This window comes from Pelobates fuscus, chromosome 1 (assembly GCF_036172605.1).
Source record: "Pelobates fuscus isolate aPelFus1 chromosome 1, aPelFus1.pri, whole genome shotgun sequence".
Taxonomy (NCBI): domain Eukaryota; kingdom Metazoa; phylum Chordata; class Amphibia; order Anura; family Pelobatidae; genus Pelobates; species Pelobates fuscus.
The window spans coordinates 182,714,605-182,733,567 of NC_086317.1; the positions used below are offsets into that span (position 1 = coordinate 182,714,605).

The window sequence follows — 18,963 nt, forward strand, 5'->3', positions numbered from 1 at the left end:
GCAGACCTGTCCAAAATTTTACGCCTACCATTGCAGGAGGCCAGCCAGCTGTGACTTCCGCTGCTGTTTCTACAAACATGAAATATGTGATTAAAGATCTAAAGGCTACTATGGAGAGAGATATTAAAAGCCAAGATTGAAGAGGCAGTCTGAGGTTACTACTGATTTCTTCACAGAAACTTCCCTAGATGTAACTAGGATTTTCTCTGGATCAAATGGCTTTATCTATATCAGCTAAGAAAGCATTATGGTTCTATTTCTGGGATGATGACTCATCCTCCAAGTCTGCCCTCTACACCATTCTATTTGAAGGGGTGGTGCTGTTTGGGGAAACTTTGGATAATTCCATTGAAAAGGCGAATGAGGGCTGCAAGATATTGGTACCTTAGGATGGAAGTTCCAAGGATCCCAGCTCCTCATAGTCTGACCGGAGAACCTCCAGTGACCAGTATTTCTGAGATACATGGAGCTACTGGCCCTGCAGGGAATACTCCATAGGTGACTCATGGCAGTTGGTAAACCTGCCTTTCAAGGTTCTAATGGAGCTATAACGCAGTCGTTTTGCTCTTCAGCAATGAACATATCTCCTCCAGTACTAGGAGCCTCATTTTTCTGATCACACATACCTGGGCTCGTCATACTCTGGAGGCTTGAGTGGTATCCAGGGTCCAGATTGAAATAGACTGGAGTTTTTTCTTAATGGGCACAGGAGTCTCCATACCAACAGGCCAATGAATCAAAAGGTAAAGCACTGAAGGAAGAAGCCTTCTGGACGAAGAGGTGATTTTTTTTTTAGGTCCCAGAACAAGAGCAGTTCCAGGGACACGTTTTGCCTCTCTTCTGGTGCTAAGAGGAAAAGCACATGAAAGCCTACACTGGGCATAATAGGGGCCAACAAGAGGCTGAATGTCCGAGTCTTCGGGATGGAGTCAATCAGATCCATATCTCAAGCAATCTGGAAGGATAATTTCCTTACCTCTATATATCTCAAGGATGCTTACTTTCAGTCCAATCTGCAGAGATCTTCGGCATTAGCTCAGAAGAGAACCTACCATTTGGCCTCAATGTGGCCCCAAGAATATGTGCTTATAGAGTTATTGAGAGTCCAGAACTCCACCTGGTTCCATTATCTGGAGGATCTACTTCTGATAGCCTTAGACCCTCAGAAGGCAGGCACACAGAGGTATATAGTTCTTTCATAACTCCTAAAGTTTGGCTGCTTGATGAATATCAAGAAAAGCGGTTTCAGACCAGCTCAGTGGTTGACATTCCCAAGTGGAAGATTCTATGCTCTGCTTTTCCCTATCTCGGGAACAGTTCCACAGATTGAAAAGGTTTTCTCTCCCAGTTTCTTCATTTCTGCTTGGTAACAGCAAGAAAATAGATGCAACTACTAGGAATCCTGGCTTCCACTAGCAGACTTGTCAGATGGGCCCAATGGCATCTCTGGATTCCTTACAGATCCTTCCTATCTTGGTCTAACAAGAGAAAGATTATTGGAGCCAGCCACTTACTATGTCCCCATCAGTGGAGTTACACCTTACCCTGGCAGCTGAAAGAGGGATTAGATCTCTGAATTTCCAGTGAACAGAACCTCATTGGTCGATTATTAGCTTGAATTCCAGTTTTTATAAGATTGGTTGCACAATGTTTGGACCATGTTGCACAATATTTCCATTCATTTGTATGGAACTAAGTCATTTTCAAGGTTCTTCTTCACTTCAGAGGCTTGCTGAAGAATGGGTGGGTCCTAATTTGCTCAAATATCAATGCAACTGTATCCTATATCTACCAAGATGGGTCTCACAGATACGTATTGATGGAATTCCAGCCCATAATGATCAGGGCACAGAACAACAACCAGTGGCTCAGAATACAATGGCTGTTTGCTGGAGCCGAATAACTGTGGACAAGGTGGATTGGCAACCATGTCCTGACGTATCCTCAGGGTTGACGCAGATTGTCTGATACCCTACATAGATCTGATGGCCATTTCTTAGACCTACCAGGTCCAGAAGTATTTTTCATGCTAGGACCAGAATGCTCAGGTTCAGGATACACTGACTCAAATTTTGAATTTTAGTGTGATGTACATATTTTCCTGTTTTAGACTTTCCTAAAAAGGCAATGCAAAAAGTGACAGTGGAAGACCGTGTCGACTCTAATTCCTATGATGAATAAGATGATTCTGGAACCTCCAAGGGAAATTCCTGTACATCCAGACCTATTACAAGGCCCCATGACACACCAGGATCCTCAAGTTCTGGTGTTGATGCGGGAGTCCATATTAGTATAGGCATCCCTGAGACGGTCATTGAGATCCTCTTACAATCCTATACAGGCTTTACTAAGCTTGACATGCTTTTGTCTGTTGGAATTATTCCTTGTTCAGGCCTTGAAAGGTTCTGTGTTATAACACTCTAGAGGAGCACTTAGCTGCACTTTGCTTCATATAGGCATTGATTGAAATCATGCCTCCACTGAGTGTGGTGAAGCCAATATGTGACGTACCACTGGTCTCACGGGCCCTGACTGAACCATTATTCAAAACCTCTAGAAGGAGCTTCCATGGTGGTAGCACAGAAAGTGCTGGTGGCTGGTACCCCAGCAAGGAAAATGGGTGAACTCCAGGCTTGATCCTGTGAATCCCCTTTCACTACTTTTCAACAGATATGGTCATCTTGCATTTGGCACCTGAAGATCCTGCCTATGGTGAATGCTTATCTATGTCATTCTCTACCTGTACTGAAGGGTACAGATTGAGCGTTGATGCCCCTGGTGCTTTGCTTCATGTAAGCAACAATTGGACTCAAGCCTCCGCTGAGAGTGTTGAAACCAATATGTGACGTACCACTGGTCTCACAGACTCTGACTGAACTTCTAGCAGGAGCTTCCATGATGTTAGCCCAGACGTTGCTGTTGCTGATGACTGGTACCTCAGCAAGGTGAATGTGTGCACTTAGCTGCACTTTGCTTCATATAGGCATTGAATGAAATCATGCCTCCACTGAGTGTGGTGAAGCCAATATGTGACGTAGCACTGGTCTCACGGGCCCTGACTGAACCATTATTCGAACCTCTAGAAGGAGCTTCCATGGTGGTAGCACAGAAAGTGCTCGTGGCTAGTACCCCAGCAAGGAAAATGGGTGAACTCCAGGCTTGATCCTGTGTACCCCCATTCACTGAATTTCAACAGGATATGGTTGTCTTGCATGTAGCACCAGAGATCCTGCCTAAAGTGAGAGCCTTTCAATGCCATTCTCTACCTGTACCAAAGGATTTGAGGCATTCTCCACTAGTACATTCTCCACTAGTACAGCATCTCGTGGGCTTCCATGGCAATGGTCTCTGCTGAAACTTTGTAAAGTTGGCATTTGGACCTCTTTGAACTAGTTTGTCCTGCATTTCATATTGGATATTGAAGCAATTAATGAGGCACAATTTGGACGTCACGTCCGTTCTCTACCTGTGCTGGAGGGTATCAGGGCACTCTCCTCTCATGCTGTTGCAGCATCATGGGTTGCCATGGCAATGGTTTCTGCTGACACTTTTTGTAAGCCAGCATTTGAACCTCTTTAGACACGTTTGTCTGGCATTTCATACTGTTCGTTAAAACAGTCTATGATGCGCAATTTGGTACTCAAGTACTTAACTCAGTTCATTCTTCTATCTATGTTGAATTATTCTGATTATTTGATTGGCTATTCTGTCCCTCCCTTTGTAAGCTTGGGTATTCCCCATGTGTATATGCTGCCATGATTAGCCAGGAAAGTGGAAAGTTTATTCATACTTACCGTAATTTTCTTTTCCTGGCTATTATTCATGGCAGCATATACTTCCCACCCATTAATGTCTCTATTTATGTACTGTAGAGCTTGTAAACTGACTGAGGACCTTAGGGATGGAGCCTCCTTTTAAAACCTTGGTGGTTTTCCTGTCCTATCGGCTGTAGGGGAGGAGCTAACCCATGTGTATATGCTGCCATGAATAATAGCCAGGAAAAGAAAATTACGGTAAGTATGAATAAATTTTCCACTATATATAATATGCAATTTCATTTTAAAAGTATTTTGATATTATGTATATATATATATATATATATATATATATATATTATCAAAATACACTTAGAATGAAATTATATATATATATATATATTTTAAAAAGAAATAAAACATATATACATATAAATAGATATAATTACATAAATGTACACATAGAATTTAAATACATATATATATATATATATTTAAATAAATTCTACATGTATATTTATGTAATCTTTTAACATAATTAGGTCACTTTATTAATTATAATTTGAGGGATCAGCCTGATAACCCAGGAAGCAAGTCCAGAGAATTTAATTTGCAAGTCCTAAGTTTATCCCTGTAACTTTCCAAAACAACATAAAACCTGGACATGTGGGGTATTATTGTACTTGGGAGACTTTGCTGAACACAAATATGTGTGTTGTAAAACATATCACGACAATGCTATCACGAGTAAAAGTCGAGTTTTTGTGTAAAAAATGCAAGAAACAAATGTGAACACTAATTTTGACTAGCGTTTGTGACTAAGTGGCTACTAAAAAACATTGGACATACCCCACCATGGTATGCCATGGTGGGGTTAATTTTCATTTCTTAGCTGCCATACCGTCTAAAAGGCAACATAGCCAATCTGGCAAATTGCAAAAACAGAAATTGGCAAATCTTATATTTGACCCTGTAACTTTCCAAAACACCTTAAAACCTGTACATGAGGGGTATTGTTGTACTTGAGAGACATTACTCTACACAAATATGAGTGTTTTAGAGCAGTAAAATATTTAATACTGATATCATTCGAGAAAGGGCAGTTTATTTGTGAAAAATGCAAAAAAAACTAATATAAACTCTAACTTTGACCATGGTGTGTGACTAAGTGGCTACTAGAAAAGACTGGGCACACCCCATTTTAAATTCCCTGGGTTGTCTTCTTTTTAAATGGTATGCCAAGATGGGGTTCATTTTCATTCCTGGGCTACCAAAGGCAACATAGGCCCAGCAAACCAATCTCGCAAATTTCAATGGAAAAGGGAAAAAAAAAAAAACTATATTTGACCCCCCTGTAAGTTTCCACAAACTCATAAAACCTGTACATGAGGGGTACTGTGGTACACCTGTGACATCGCTGAATACAAATGTGTTTTTATTGCAGTAAAATCAAACAGTATTATGACATTCACAGTTAAAATGTGATGCAGAACTTGAAATTTTTTTTTCTTAATTTCTCATGTACTTTTTTAGATTTTATTCACATTCAATTATGTTTCATATATAAATATTTGATATGAAATTAAAGCCCTGTTTCTCCTGAACAAAATTATATATAATAAGTGTGGGTGTACTTAATATGAAAGAGGTGAATTATGGTTGAACAGACATTTAGCGCAAATTCCAGGTTTTGTTTGTTTTGTTTTGATCACAACTTGTACAATTGGCTCCGTCCTTAACCCCTTCAGGACCGCTGACGGTTCAGGACCGTCAGCGGTAAAACGTGCGTTTGGACCGCTGACGGTCCTGAACCGTCATAACGGTTTTGGGCTACTTACCTGATCGCCGTCGGTCCCACGGCGGCGATCAGCTCTCCTCCCGGTCCAGGGGGACTGCCTGTCTGCCCGGGCAGTCCCCCCTCGGCAGATCAGGACCCCACGGCCATGTGATCACTCGATCACATGACCGCAATAGGGGTCTTTGTATCTGCCTGCAGGGGGACTGTCTGTGCTGACAGGCAGTCTCCCTGCAAGTGTAAAATAAAAAAATAAAGTTAAAAAAATAGCAATCAGTGTAAAAAAAATAATAATATGTGTATATATATATGATATATATACACATGTATTATATCTATATATATAATATATGTATATGTATCATATATATAATGTCACACTAAGTGTATTTTTATATTTATATATACGTATATTAATATAAAAATACACTTATATTTAAATTACACACGAATATATACAATATATATAATAACTATATATATGGTATATATATATTATTATAAAATACAAATAATATGTTAATAAAAATAAATAACAAAAAATAAAAATAATTTTTAATAATTAAAAAAAAATTATATATATATATTCAATTTTATTCTAACAGTATTTTGATATTGATATATATATATTTATATCAAAATACACTTAGAATGTAATGATATATATATCTATGTATAAATAAATAAATAAAAATAATACAAAATATACATATGTCCACATACAAAATTACATTAATAATTTCATAAATATACACGTAGACGTCAAATATATAAATATGTATATATATTAAAATTCTACGTGCATATTTATGTAATATTTTTACCTAATTAAGTAATTTTAATGATTGCAATTTGAGGGACCTGCCTGCCAACCCAGGCCAAAAGTCCAGATAATTTAATTTGCTAGCACTGTGCTTAACCCTGTAACTTTCTATGACACCCTAAATCCTGTACATGGGGGTACTGTTTTACTCGGGAGACTTCGCTGAACACAAATATTAGTGTTTCAAAACAGTAAAACATATCACAGCGATGATATTGTCAGTGAAAGTGAAGTTTTTTGCATTTTTCACACACAAACAGCTCTTTCACTGAGGATATTATTGCTGTGATATATTTTACTGTTCTGATACACTAATATTTGTGTTCAGCGAAGTCTCCTGAGTATAACAGTACCCCACATGTAGAGGTTTTATAGTGTTTGTGAAAGTTACAGGGTCAAATATAAGGCTTGATTTTACTTTTTTTTTTTTATTGAAATTTGTCAGATTGGTTAGGTTGCCTTTGACAGCGTATGGTAGCCAAGGAATGAGAATTAGCCCCATGATGGCATACCATTTACAAAAGAAGACAACCCAAGGTATTGCAAATGGGGTATGTTCAGCCTTTTTTAGTAGCCACTTAGTCACAAACACCGGCCAAAGTTAGCGGTTTTTGCATTTTTAACACACAAACAAATATAAATGCTAACTTTGGCCAGTGTTTGTGACTAGGTGGCTACTAAAAAAGACTGGACATACCCCATTTTAAATACCCTGGGTTGTCTACTTTAAAAAATATGTACATGTTAGGTGTGTTTCGGGGATTTATGACAGATAACGGTGTAACAATGTCACTATTGATACATTTAAAATATATATATATTGAAACAGCAATTTCCTACTTGTATTTATAGGCCTATAACTTGCAAAAAAAAGCAATAAAGCATGTAAACACTGGGTGTTTTTAAACTCGGGACAAAATTTTGAATCTATTTAGCAGTTTTTTTCATTAGCTTTTGTAGATAAGTAAAAGATTTTTCAAGTAAAAGTCCAAAAACATGTTTTTTTTTTTATTTTTCACCATATTTCATTATTTTTTTTAAATACAATATATGACATAATATAAATACTGGTATGTAAAGAAAGCCCTTCTTGTCGTGAAAAAAACAATATATAACTTGTATGGGAACCGTAAATGAGAGAGCGGAAAATTACAGCTAAACACAAACACCACAAAAGTGTTAAAACTGCTCTGGTCCTTAACGTACAAACATCGCAAAAACAGGCCGGTCCTGAAGGGGTTAAAGGAAACTATTAGTGACCAGATTGATAATATTTTAGACCAAAGGGGGTTAATGTAGAATTTTATCAATACAATTTCTCTCTCATACATCCCCTTTACTAGATGTAGAAACTGCAGTTGTGTATTACAGTGTTCATTGTTTTGCCCACGTGGGCAGCACAACACAAAGTCTGAGTGTAATGTATATTGAGGAGGTAGGAGGGCATCTGGTAAAAGATATACACACTCCCTAGCCATATCGCCATGACTTCTGCACGGATACGCCTCCAAGTGTTTCGTCTGCTATACTGAGGGTGGAGGTTTCGTCCATGTGGGAGGGGTAGCGAGTATTATCCGTCAAGGAGTAGGTGGGTGGTCGGTGGTTGTGCGTTGTGCACACGCCCTCTGGCCCCGTTAGAGTGGCGGGGACTCTGTCGCACCCCCAGTGTCTCATCCATTAAGACACCAAAGCAAACAAATACTTGAACAGTGAGTGGGTACATAAAGACCTTCTCACTATTTAGTAAATAGTGCAGCGGTGTGAGTGTGATATCAGGACAAATAGAACATACACTGTACACTTACCCCTCACAACAAACAGGGGATATCCATGTAAACTAAACAGAGACAAAAAATATATAGGGTAATATTGTTTCGTATCAATTATAATTAGGTGAAGTATATTGAATAGAAACAAACTCACATTTTATAGAGCCTTTTATGGAAATACAGGCTCTAAACACTTCTGCATCTGTGCCTTTAAGGTAGGCAACAGCACCTAAACACAAATACAAAAAGAGAAGTCCTGCGCTTAAGCAGCTAGGACTGCAACACACATCAGCCCCAATATATAGTAAAAACCAAAGAAAAGAAAATGTTACTTGCGCTTTCTCCTTTAATCCCTATGTATATTTAGACAAATGGAGGTCATTTAGTTGCTCCAATGGCCATTGGAGGGATGCCCGCCTGCCAACGTCAAGGCAGACCCCCCTAAGCGGGTCCTAACACTGACCCTTCAGCCTGCTTCCTTGAGCTTCTGGCAAAGATATCTCTAATGAGACAGAAAGGGGTATTTTTTATATACACCCCTTTACTTATTAACCCTTAATAGGGAACACATGGGATGGGTAGCAGCATTGTAACCAGGCTGTGTGATACAAAGTAAATACAGGCGGGCATCCCTCCAATGGCCATTGGAGCAACTAAATGACCTCCATTTGTCTAAATATACATAGGGATTAAAGGAGAAAGCGCAAGTAACATTTTCTTTTCTTTGGTTTTTACTATATATTGGGGCTGATGTGTGTTGCAGTCCTAGCTGCTTAAGCGCAGGACTTCTCTTTTTGTATTTGTATTTACTTTGTATCACACAGCCTGGTTACAATGCTGCTACCCATCCCATGTGTTCCCTATTAAGGGTTAATAAGTAAAGGGGTGTATATAAAAAATACCCCTTTCTGTCTCATTAGAGATATCTTTGCCAGAAGCTCAAGGAAGCAGGCTGAAGGGTCAGTGTTAGGACCCGCTTAGGGGGGTCTGCCTTGACGTTGGCAGGCGGGCATCCCTCCAATGGCCATTGGAGCAACTAAATGACCTCCATTTGTCTAAATATACATAGGGATTAAAGGAGAAAGCGCAAGTAACATTTTCTTTTCTTTGGTTTTTACTATATATTGGGGCTGATGTGTGTTGCAGTCCTAGCTGCTTAAGCGCAGGACTTCTCTTTTTGTATTTGTATTTACTTTGTATCACACAGCCTGGTTACAATGCTGCTACCCATCCCATGTGTTCCCTATTAAGGGTTAATAAGTAAAGGGGTGTATATAAAAAATACCCCTTTCTGTCTCATTAGAGATATCTTTGCCAGAAGCTCAAGGAAGCAGGCTGAAGGGTCAGTGTTAGGACCCGCTTAGGGGGGTCTGCCTTGACGTTGGCAGGCGGGCATCCCTCCAATGGCCATTGGAGCAACTAAATGACCTCCATTTGTCTAAATATACATAGGGATTAAAGGAGAAAGCGCAAGTAACATTTTCTTTTCTTTGGTTTTTACTATATATTGGGGCTGATGTGTGTTGCAGTCCTAGCTGCTTAAGCGCAGGACTTCTCTTTTTGTATTTGTATTTACTTTGTATCACACAGCCTGGTTACAATGCTGCTACCCATCCCATGTGTTCCCTATTAAGGGTTAATAAGTAAAGGGGTGTATATAAAAAATACCCCTTTCTGTCTCATTAGAGATATCTTTGCCAGAAGCTCAAGGAAGCAGGCTGAAGGGTCAGTGTTAGGACCCGCTTAGGGGGGTCTGCCTTGACGTTGGCAGGCGGGCATCCCTCCAATGGCCATTGGAGCAACTAAATGACCTCCATTTGTCTAAATATACATAGGGATTAAAGGACAACAGCACCTAAACGGTGAACTTTGTTCCTCTTTTTCCACCAAGTAGTTTATCTCCCAAAAAAGAGCAGAAAAGAGAGAAGACTCTGGGTGCAGATTAAACTTAAAACATAGGCGCACAATATACAACAGTAACCAGTGCTCACCTACTAAAGAGCCTTTTTATAACTGGCTCTAAGTATAAGAGGTATGTGGGTCAAATTTGGCAGGCTGACACTACCCACAACCGGATCCAAAGAGCATAAGTAGGAGGTAGAGGTGAGTATATAAAAATAAATTTATTCAAAACATATAAAATCAAAATGTAAATACGTATAATAAGATAGTGGACAATAAATACGTCAAAGCTTCCTCCTCTCCTCTCGTACCAAGACGCGTTTCGCCTTTAGTGTCGGCTTCTTCAATTGGTATACTGCTCTTCCCTCAATGTCCAGTTTTTAAATGTTCCAAATCGCCACCTTTCTCATGTAGTCTGAGCGGGAAAACAGCCGTTTCTTCCTTCCAGCTTTAAGTGCCGTTGCGTCACTTCCGTTTTTTCTCTAGAACTACAAGTCCCGAAATGCTTCACTTTTTCAATCGTTGGTAACGAAGCTTTGTAATATTGCACAACCATTATATATTGTATGTTTTACATATTAATAACATAATCATAAACCCAAAAAAAATAACCAATGTTTAAAAAATAAATAAATAAACGTATCTACACTCCCTACATTCATGAGACATGTAAAAAATATATTTTTACAAATATAAATGAATAAAAACTATAGAAAGTATTCATAAAGATTTTTAAAAAGAATGAGTATTTATAAAAAATGGCACACCTCAAAATCAACATTTAGACCAAACGGAATAATTGTATTAAGATTAAAAATCCATTTCATTCCGGTCTTTCCAAGTTTTTTGATTTCATCTTCTCCTCTCCAGTTAATTTCCACTTTTTGAATAGCTTAAAAGACTTGGATCACTGTTATGTAATAGTTTGAAATGTAGAGACACATTATGTTATTCATATCCTTTCCTAATGTTCCTCACGTGCTCGTTTATTCATATATGTAAAGGGCGCTTGGTCCTCCCTACATAGTATAATTCACATGGACATAGTAAGATATAAATAACTCTTTTGGAAAAACATGTGGTCATGGTTTTTAATTTATATTCTTTTTTATTTTGAGGATCTTTAAAAGAAGTGATATGTCTTTTATTACTGTTAGTGCTTCTACACGCTAAGCAGTGTCCGCATCCAAAAATAACCTTGTTTGTGAAAAAAAAAGTATTAGATTTCTTCTCTTTTATATGATTATGGGTCAAGAAACGTTTTAAATTAGGAGCACCTCTAAAAATTATTTGAGGTTGGTCTGGTAGTATACTGTGCAGCATTGGGTCCTTTTTTAAAATGGGCCAATACTTGTTAATTGCTTTCCTTATTTGGTTATTATCCTGGCTGAAACTACAAATAAAAGGAGTCTTTCAAATTTTTCTTTTTTTGGTTTGTATTCAAGAAGGGATTTTCAATCCATTTCCTCTACTTCCTTTAAGGTATTGGATAGTATTCCATTGTCATAACCTTTTTCTAAAAATTGCTCTCTCATTTTATTCGCTTGTACTTTAAAAACCTCTACATCTGTACAATTTCTACAGATCCTTAAGAATTGTGACCTAGGGATATTTTTCAACCAGGGGGAAAAATGGCAGCTACTAAGATTTATATAGTTATTAACATCTACCGTTTTGAAGTATGTTTTAGTTTTTAGTTGCTCATTGTCTACATAAATAGTCAGGTCTAAAAAATTAACCTTTTCTTGACTGTAGTCTGTAGTAAGTACTATCCCCCACTGGTTGTTATTTAGAAAACAAAGAAAATCCTTAAGTTCTTCTACCGTTCCTTTCCAAATGAAAAAAAATATCGTCAATGTACCGCTTATAGGTGACAAGGCTCGCACCCCAGCTAGCGTTGTCTAATACAAAGCTCTGTTCCCAAAATGCCATAAACAAATTGGCAAAGCTGGGTGCGAACCTTGTCCCCATAATAGTACCACACTTTTGCAAATAATAATCATTTTGAAACCGAAAATAGTTGTTCTCCAGAATGAGCTCTATTCCTTGAAGAATTAACTCTGTCTTTCTGGGTAAATTTGGGCTTGTTTCAAGAAAAAAATCGACCACTTCCAAACCTCTTTGATGCGAGATAATGGTGTATAGTGACCCCACATCTGCAGTCACTAAGATAAAATGGGATTCCCATTTTATATTTTTCAACGTCTGAATGATATTAAGCGTGCCTTTAAGCTAGCTCGGTGTATTTTTTACTGTTGGTTGTTGGCACCGGTCTAGGTACTCGGAAAGTCTACTTGAGACTGAATCTATACCCGATATTATCGGTCTCCCAGGTGCGTTAGTTAAATATTTATTGATTTTTGGGAGATGGTATAGTACTGGAATGTTTGGTTTACTTATGCTCAAATATTTAAACTCCTTTTCATTTAGTATCTCCATCTCTCTACCTTTCAAAAGTAATTTCTCACATTTTTTTTCTTATGTCATTAGTTGGATCTCCTGGTAATTTACAATATGTATTTGGGTCTCCTACTAATCCCAAGCCTTCCTCAATATATTTTATGGTATCCATTACCACTATACCCCCACCTTTATCGGCCGGTTTTATCACTCTTTTGTGGTCTTTTTGTATCTTATAATACAAAGCGCCATTGGTTTACCACACCTTATTTGTGTTTGTTCTATCTCATCCATTAAGGATTTTTGGTCCGCCTACGGGCTTGTTAAGAAACATACACCCCTATTGGTCAGTATGGATGTAGGTCCAATCCACTTCCTATTTAAAAAGCAGCACAGCATGGTGAACTGTTTAATGTCTCAGACGAAGGCACTTTAGCAGTGCCAAAACGCGCGTCAGGCTTTCTTTATATCTTTTTTTAACTCACTGCACGCTTTAAGTTAGCATTAATGGTTACTTTGTGAGGGTATTTGTAGCCATTATATGAGGGCAATTCGCTCTTCAATGGGGTCTATTTAGGATATTTTTCAGGCAGTATGGAGAGTCTGGATATTCTCTAATTGGATGGTTCTATCTAGAAAATAGCCTTTTTCCTTCATTTGCCTAATTTTTTTGAGATGGAGACATTGTAGTCGATTAATTTTTAAGTCAGTGTAACGAAGGCTTAGCTATCTAACTTGTGGCAACATCAATAAGGATTTTTTGCAAGATTGGGTGGTAACATTGTTGTTATTCCACCGCTGTAGCAATACAGAAGTCCTTTTGTGTCCATCTCCACAAGACTGCTTTACAACCTGGGGGTGATTCGTTGCTATATACAGGGATTTATTTCTAAGACATTGTCACATTTAATTTCCTTTATGACTTTTTGTTCACTATAGCTACCCTCGAAATTCTAACCATCAGGTTGTTTAGATTTATTGTAAAAACCAAAGGAAATAAAGTTACCTGCGCTCTCTCCTTAATCCCTATGTATATTTAGACAAATGGAGGTCATTTAGTTACTCCAATGGCCATTGGAGGGAATGCCCGCCTGCCAACGTCAAGGCAGACTCCCCTAAGCGGGTCCTACACAGACCCTTCACCTTGCTTCCTTGAGCTTCTGGCAAAGATATCGATTTTACATTTGTTTAGATTTATCGAATATATATTTTTCTACCTTCCAACATTACTATGCAACCAGCCTCTATTACCCTGTAACCTGCCCTACCCCATTATATTTGCAGAGCCTAGTAGCTCTTTCTAACAGAGCTTCCTGTACCCCGGTTGGGAACCTCTGCTGACGGATGCTCCTAGTGCTCCCCGAGGACACCAAGCACTCCACCAGACACCATCAGCACCCACGTCCAGTGTTACAGCTTGGCTGGGACTTGCCGTCCTCCACCCACCCTGGACCCCAGATCCAGCTTCCAGTGGGGGAACCTCTCCTCCAAGAGAGAGTAACAGGAACAGCTCTTAAAAGAGATTAGTGATTATAATCCCTGGTGAGTATATTTATATAGCAATCCCCAGGGTAGATGCAGAGGCTCTATGTTGAGGGTAAAACAGGAACTCAAAGTTTAATGGGGCACACTGGCCTTTTATACAAGTTTTATAACAAAGGTGATGCCCAGGTGGACCTAGTTGGGCACAGGGACACAAGAATTACAAGCCTATAGAAACAGAGTTTTACATTCCCATACCGTTTACACAATCAATCCCTACTGTTTAGGTGATAATTGAGTTAATTACTGTATCAACTCAATTTTCTCAAAACGAAAAATACAAGTTTTACACATTTTTGAAAACACCCCAAAGACATAGAAGACCTCCATAAAACATACATTTCCTGATAGGCCCGATCTGGGAGAACAACATACATAAAAATCACCCAGATCGGTTCAGGGGTTCAAAAGTTAGCTTGAGGTCACATTTCTCCTTGGCCGCCCACGAGGCTACTGCCCTGAATAGTTCCATAAGTTCAGCTGGGTCCGCCGGTATATTTCAGGGGTAGGGAAACACAAACTAATAACGAAAGGAATGTTTGTGTATCTGATTCTCCAGTGTCTCTTGTTTGTGTGCTTCAATGTACCAAACGTCACTGCGTTCGTATGAATTGCTGGAAGTCCCAGCAGTGTTCATGCGAGCGCGTGCCCGAAAACTGTTCCATGCGCTCGACGACAAAACACAGCTGGCCGTTCGATAGTTTAAGATGGCCGCCACCACGTGTTCATGCATACGAACGCCGACCACCCAGCCGTTCGTCAATTAAGCTGCGGTTAACCACATCTTCTGGGAGGTTAATAGGCTGCACACTCCACTTGCGGGTTGTCTGGCTGTTCGTCAGTTTGTTCGGTAAACTAACGCCATAAGCCTAATCCATTCGACAAGCCCCATATACTGCACCGTAGCAGGGAAAAAAGGCACAAACCATGTTTTTAGCCCGAAGTTCACGACAGGGCCATAGTTACAGGGCAGGAGGCTGACAAACCGGTCCCTCCAAAAACCAGTGGTGAGGTCACTTTCGCCACACATTTTTTTTTATGGGTTTATATGTTTTTGTGTTACTCGTGTCCTTTTATAATATATTCTAATAAATTGTGTTCTTAATCATCTCAAATTCTAAAAGAGACTTTACTGTGTCCTCTGGATTTTATGTCCATAAGTCATTTCTGTGTACACTTTAAGTCTGAGCAATTGCCTGCCTCTTGCGTTTAGCTATAACAACCAGGAATTAACAGGTCATGTTTCCTGATTGACAGCCAAGGGATGTAACAAGGTTCATTTAAAAAAAAAAAAAAAAAAAGAACAACGAATTTCTGTTAACCCCTTAAGGACAGAGCTTCAGAAGCTTGACTTACGCTTAATGACACAAGCAATTTTTGCATTTTCTTGCTGTTTGCGTTCAACTGCAATTTGCATCTCTCTCATTTATTGCACCGACACATATTATATACTGTTTTTTAAAGGACAGAAAGGGCTTTAATTTGATATAACATATATATATATATAAATGCTTACTTATTATAAAAAAAATACAGAAAAATGCAAAAAAAAGAAAAATATTGGTTTTTTTTTTACAGTTTTTGCAATCATAATGTGTGCATAATTAGTGCAGGTTAAGGAAAGTAATTAAAAATAAATTCATTTATTTGTTCTGATTTACAGAATATATAATGTGTCTGGGATTTTCAGTTTTTTTTGGTAGTTACAGGTCACAAAGCACAAGGAGTAAAATAAAATTTTAATGTGGAGCGATTTTAGAATTTGGTATGTTTGTCTTGTAAGCCTAATAGCCATAAAATAAAACAAAATTGCCACACAAAAGTATATATTTATATAAAGTAGACATCACAGGCTATTTACCTAAGGTTGTTTTGACACTTTCTACGTAGCCATTTTACCGCCAACCTCTGCTAAATATTGGAGTAAAATTGTGTTTTTTGGGGGTTTTCGCACACAAACGTATAACAAAGAACTTCTCATGTGTATTTTGTAAAGTTGGTGTGTGCTATTCCTGTACAAAGTTTTATTATGTGTTCAGTTACTTCTGCTGAGTACAACGGTACCCCCATTGTATGTCTTTGGCACTATTTTGTGAAGCTACATTGCCATATAGGAGACCTGTCCTTTTCAGTATTCACAGTAGAATTTTGAGAGACGGATTTAATGAGCCTATGCTTCCATTTGGGGTATTATAACAGTTTGACTGTTCAAAAACCCCCACAAAGGTCTACCATTTGTAAAAGTAGACACTCCACGGTATCTCATAAGGTGCATATTGTGCCTTAACATGCCCCCATTTTTTTACCATTACATGCCAATGTATGTGGTAAAAAATAATTTTGTGCATTTTTTACATACGGATTGCATTTTTGCTGGGCATTTTGTATATTTCATATGTGCCACTAAGTTCAAACCCCCCAAATTATGCTCAGCTAAGTCTTCTGAGTAAAAGGACACCCCCATTGTATGTCTATGGCACTATTTCGTGAAGCTACAGTGCCATACAGGAGACCTGTCCTTTTCAGTATTCACAGTAGAATTTTGAGAGACGGATTTAATGAGCCTATGCTTCCATTTGGGGTATTATAACAGTTTGACTGTTCAAAACCCCCCACAAAGTCCTACCATTTGTAAAAGTAGACACTCCAGGGTATCTCATAAGGTGCATATTGTGCCTTAACATGCCCCCATTTTTTTACCATTACATGCCAAAGTATGTGGTAAAAAATAATTTTGTGCATTTTTTACATACGGATTGCATTTTTGCTGGGCATTTTGTATATTTCATATGTGCCACTAAGTTCAAACCCCCCAAATTATGCTCAGCTAAGTCTTCTGAGTAAAAGGACACCCCCATTGTATGTCTATGGCACTATTTCGTGAAGCTACAGTGCCATACAGGAGACCTGTCCTTTTCAGTATTCACAGTAGAATTTTGAGAGACGGATTTAATGAGCCTATGCTTCCATTTGGGGTATTATAACAGTTTGAATGTTCAAAAAAAAAACACAAAGGCCTACCATTTGTAAAAGTAGACACTCCAGGGTATATCATAAGGTGCATATTGTGCCTTAGCATGCCCCCATTTTTTCACCAATATATGCCAAAGTATGTGGTAAAAAATAATTTTGTGCATTTTTTTGACATACGGATTGCATGTTTTCTGGGCATTTTGTATATTTCATATGTGCCACTAAGTTCAAAACCTCCAAATTATGCTCAGCTAAGTCTTCTGAGTAAAAAGACATCCCCAATGAATGTCTTTGGCACTATTTTGTGAAGCTACAGTGGCATATTGGAGACCAAGCCATATCAGTTTTTACAGAACTTTGAATTTTGACGCTGGGCCTATGTGCAATTTCCAAGCATCTTCATAAGTTTTGAATTCAAACTACCCCACAAAGGCCTACCATTTCTTAAAGTAGACACCCCAGGGTATTTCAAAAGGCATATTTTGAACCTTAGTGTGGGATAATTTTTCCGCTAGCTTGTACCAGGTGTAGTGGTAATGAGCGTTTTTTCTGCCTTTTTGACACACAAAGTGAGTTTGCACAGTATATTTTGCAAACCTTATGTGTGCTACGACTGTATAATACTTCATATGTTGCTCAGCTATGTCAGCTGAGTATAAAAATACCCCCGTATGTACCTTTGCCAGGTATATGTGGACATCGGAGGGGCACATTTGGGACACAGCCATTCCATTTTTTTTCAAACTTTAAATTTTTACGCTGTGCCCATGTCCCATTTTAGAGTATTTTACCAGGCTATATAATCCAAATACCCCATAAAGCCATACCATTTCTTAAAGAAGACATCCCAGGGTATTTCAAAAGGCATATTTTGAACCTTAGTGTGGGATCATTTTTCCGCTAGCTTGTACCAGGTGTAGTGGTAATGAGCGTTATTAAATTAATTTTTTAACTTTTTCAAACTTTTTTACTTTTTAAAACTATTTTTTCAACTTTTGTTTTGCTTATTCATTTTTTTTAAAGTTTCCTAAACTTTCGTAAAACTTTTTTTTACAGATTTAACATTTTTCTAAGCTTTTTCTTTTACCGTTAACCCCTAACTAGCAGTAAGCAGCACTAACAGTAAATTCCCCATTTTCCCATAACTCCCACCCACCCCAGCTAGCAAAATATTTAATTATACAATATTTAAATTGGTTAATTAAATTAATTTAACCCCTGAGGGTTAAAAAATAAATAAAAGTTAATCGTCAGGGGTTAAGAAAAAATTAGATCACAGTATAATACTGTGATCTGTATTTTGATCACTGTAGGTAGTGATAGACTGGCAGGGAAGGGGTTAATTTTTATTTGGACTGGGTAAAGGGTTTTTTTTTTTTTTAATTTTTTACTTAAACGTTATTAAAACTTTTTTTAACTTAATTTTTTAACTTTTTAAAGCTTATTTTAAAACTTTTTTTAACGTTAACCCCTAGTTAGCCTAACACTAAATCCCCCAATTCCCCACTAACTTCCACCCTCCCCAGCTAGCTAAATTTATCATTTTAAAATATTTAAATTAATTAATAAAATAAATTTAACCCCTGAGGGTTAAAAAAAAAAAAGAATTAACCCTCAGGGGTTAAAAAAAAAAATCAGATCATATTAAAATGTAATCCCTGCCAATTGATCACTGTAGTCAGTGATCAATTGGCAGGGAAGGGGTTAATTTTTTATTAAAATGGTAAAGGGGGGGTAAAGGGGGGTGGGATTTTAAATAAACTTTATTTTTTGAACACCAGGGGGCAGGATCAGCACTGATCCGTCTCCCTGCACTTCACACTGAACCCGGAAGTGCAGGGAGGCGGAGGTGAGTATGCAGAGCACATGTGCCCGCTCAGACATGCTGTCAGAGCGGGCACATGTACTCTGACAGCCCGATCCGGTGCTCCCGGTCTGCCTCTAATGCAGAGGCAGACCGGAGCACCATTAACCCCACGATCGCCGCGATTGCGGCGATCTGGG

The 18,963-nt window shown here is 38.3% G+C and overlaps 1 protein-coding gene across 1 annotated transcript in view; it reads left to right on the forward strand.

Annotated features, from left to right (window-relative positions):
• The window catches only part of ABHD10 (abhydrolase domain containing 10, depalmitoylase), a 171,525-nt gene that overhangs the window by 47,422 nt on the left and 105,140 nt on the right, over nucleotides 1-18,963 (forward strand). The gene's annotated exons all lie outside the window — the stretch shown is intronic.